The sequence below is a fragment of the Onychomys torridus genome, chromosome 5 (assembly GCF_903995425.1).
Source record: "Onychomys torridus chromosome 5, mOncTor1.1, whole genome shotgun sequence".
Lineage (NCBI taxonomy): Eukaryota > Metazoa > Chordata > Mammalia > Rodentia > Cricetidae > Onychomys > Onychomys torridus.
The window spans coordinates 97,442,008-97,445,509 of record NC_050447.1 but is presented as its reverse complement, the minus strand read 5'-3'; the positions used below and the strand labels follow the sequence as shown (position 1 = coordinate 97,445,509).

Genomic DNA, 3,502 nt, shown 5'->3' with positions numbered 1-3,502 from the left:
GATATTTTAATTATTGCCTGCTGCTCCACGGCCCCTCAGTCAGCACCCCACAGGCCACTCAGGCCATGGCCTGGCGGGGCTTCTGGTTCCATGATCCCAGCTCAGCCACAACCTTGATATGTAGTTTTAAATTAATTCTCTATCATTTTATTTATCAATAAGACTCAGAAGTCAATGGCTGGGGTGAAAATTTGCTAGCTCAGAGAGTCTGAGTAGCAACTAGCTGACCTTGCTTTTTGGCAAGAGACAGCGCAAGAGACGTATCTCTTCATGTGTCCCAGAACCAAGAGAGCTCAAACTCTAGTCCCCACCCTTTCCTTCCTGTGTGTCTTCTCTATCCAAATTGCTGGCTTCTCCATGACCAATTCTGGTCAGCTAGTCATTGGCTCAAGGTATAACTTAATTGGGCAGTCTCAGGAGTGTCAGAGTGTGGTCAACATATCCCACAACAACAGACTTTTCCTTTCTCCAACCTTTTGACCCTGAGATATCTTTGTCATTTACAAAGTACACATTGGAAGGAAAAAACACACTCAACATAATCTCATGTGAATTTGTGTTGGGCCACCCCTGCCCGGCAGTAATATTTTTTTTAAGATTTATTTTTAATTTTTAATTGTGTTTATACGTGTATGCCCAAATGTGGGTTTGTGCACATGAGTGCAGATGCTCAAAGAATCCAAAGAGGGTATCAGAGCCCTGGGAGCAGAGTCACAGGTGGTCATGAGCCAGTCCACACAGGTCCTTACAGGAGCAGTCCATGTTCTTCACTGCAGCCCAACTGACAGTATCTTTATCCTTCAATCGGATAAGCCAGGACGGAACATTTAAATGTATTGTATAAATCGTTTTAAAATACAAATTACCCACAACAGATGAGGCAAGGATTCAGAACTAAAGACCTGATATTTTAATAAGATACATATCCTGTAGGTATAAACAATATCGATGTAGCATTTCTGATCGACACATTTCTGATTGATGCAGGGATTGTTACCTTCTAAGCCCTCTTACCAGTCCTTAACATACAGAGAATTTTAAACAAAAAGTAGTATAACCAGATTTGTGATGGAAACAACCCACATCCTGACAGTCTAAGTGGGCCAACTGGGGGTCAAAATAATTGAAAGATAAACCAGGCTGCCATGGGGCATGCCTTTAATCCCAGCACTCAGGAGGCAGAGCCAGGTGGATCTCTGTGAGTTCGAAGCCAGCCTGGTCTACAGAGGGAGATTCAGGACAGGCTCAAAAACAAAAACAAACAAAACAAACAAACAAACTACACAGAGAAATCCTGTCTCGAAAAACTAAAAAATTAAATAATAATAATTAAAAGATAAATAAAACTAAGAAGGAATTTTGTAAAAAAAATATATAAAGCCATTATTTTAAAACTTATTTTTAATTTATGTGTATCCATGTATTTTTGCCATGTGTGTGAGTGCCCCAGAAGATCTCTGGAACTTGAGTTACAGATGGTTGTGAGCTATCACATAGGTACTGGGAACTGAACCCGGGCCCTCTGCAAGAGCAGCCAATGCTCTTAACTGCTGAGACATCTATCTCCCCAGACTCCAAATATAATACAGTTATTAACTTTAATTTCTAAAACATCCATACAGACCAATAAGAAGCATCATGAAGCAAGCCCATCCTCAAATCTGACAGTACCTGACTTGGACAGCTCCATTCTAGACTATACCAAGTGGTTCAGCATGTTTATGCCCTCTGATCCAATGGTACCATTTTTGAATTGGATCAAACAGCATATTAGGAAGCTATTAAATTTATGAACAAAGTGCATTATTCTTTTGTTTGCCTTTAATAGTCTGGGTCAGGTAGTTCTGGCCTACTACCTCCCATAATATATGTTCTGGGAATCTGAGCCACACAAAACATTTATCCTTCGAGCCGGATTCGAACCAGCGACCTAAGGATATCCAAGTTGGACCCTCTACAGTCCTCCGCTCTACCAACTGAGCTATCGAAGGATGATACAGGTGTCTTCTAACAAGATTTCAAGTAGCTTAGGCTGCCTTCAAATTTCTGTTATTTGAATGGTTTTAAAATTTTGATCATTCTGTCTCCACCTTGGATTACTAGTATAAGTCACCATGCCTCATTTTAAACAATGCTGAGGATCAAACTCAGGGCTTCACAAATGCTAAGTGGGCACTCTACCAGTGACAAGTGCATTATTTACAGTAGAAAAAAAAACAGTAAACAATCCACGATCTTGGCAATACGTCCTTTTTTTTTTTTTTAATGCTTTGAATTATTTAGGAAAACTTACTGGTTGTTTCTATGATGTACACAAATATAAAATAAATACCAGAACAATTGGTGTCAGCTGTCATTAATTGATGGGTTCATGGTTATTTTGTTTATAAAATTGTTTTTCTTCATTTTCCCATTTCTCTGGAATAAATGGAAATTCAAAAGTACATAAGGGATTGCTGATCTCACGAGTGACTTTGGCAGGGGATGTCAGTCCTTCTGACTGTGCCACCTTGAAGGTAGAATCCTGCCGCCCACACAGCAGCTCCTAAGAGTGTCTAGTGGAGATCAGCGATGCAGAGCTGGAGTCATTGTGGCCCCAACCCTCTAATTATTCACAAATGTAATGATAAAGCAGTCTACTTTCTGGGCTCCTATTCTTTTGCCTGCTTTGCTTCATTCACTCTTGCAAATGCCTCCTACCCAGCATAATTCAAACAAGGTATTAGTAACATTAGTCTTTTGCTTAAAAAGCAAACAACAACAACAACCTCCCCAAAACAACCATAAAAGAAGACACACACACAAAAAGAACCAAACTCTCTTTTGTTTTGTTCAAACAACTTCTCTATATGTAGTTGCTGCAAGCCTCCATCTTGCGGCTTAGCCCAGGCTGGCCTTAAACTTACACTTATCCTGCCTCCTGAGTCCTGAATTTCCACGGGTGAGCACCGCACTGGGCTTATTGTCATTTTCAGTGTTAAAAAACTGAAGCTGCAGGGGTAGTTAACTGGTTGATGGCCTCACGTCTCGTTTTAGTCACTCCGGCTTTCTTTTTGTCCCTATTCCCTACACTCAGTCCAGTTCTTAATGAATGTACCGTTCTCTTAGAGGAGGAGGATGGATCCGAACCACCGGACCACCAATCCCTAGTTCACGTCCTTGGAAAACTTTTTTCCCCCTGAGTAATACACTTGGCCACCTGGGGGCAGGCTTCCCTAACAGCACACAACCCCCGCCTTCTGCTGGCTCTAACTTTGACCCTGGGGCCACATGCCGCTTTTTCCCTTGGCCACTCTGGCTCCCACTCCTGTTTCCTCTGTGACCTCGAGTCGGTAGGTGCTTCTCTCTCAGCTCAGCGAACCTCAGAATAACACAGCTGGTCTCTTTGTCCAGCTTCTCCTCCGTGCTAGGCTTCCTGTTCCTCAAGCCTCAGCTCTGCCTCTCTCTTCTCTCTCGACTAGGCAGGATTGTAGCTCACTATGTAACTTGCAGAGATCCTCCT

General features: G+C 42.1%; 1 non-coding gene across 1 annotated transcript; it reads right to left on the bottom strand.

The window, feature by feature from the left end:
• Positions 1-1,902: 1,902 nt before the first annotated feature.
• On the bottom strand, positions 1,903-1,991 carry Trnay-gua. The gene is given in 2 exon segments: positions 1,903-1,938; positions 1,955-1,991. It is a non-coding gene; the product is annotated as a tRNA-Tyr (tRNA).
• Between the last annotated feature and the right edge of the window lie 1,511 nt (positions 1,992-3,502).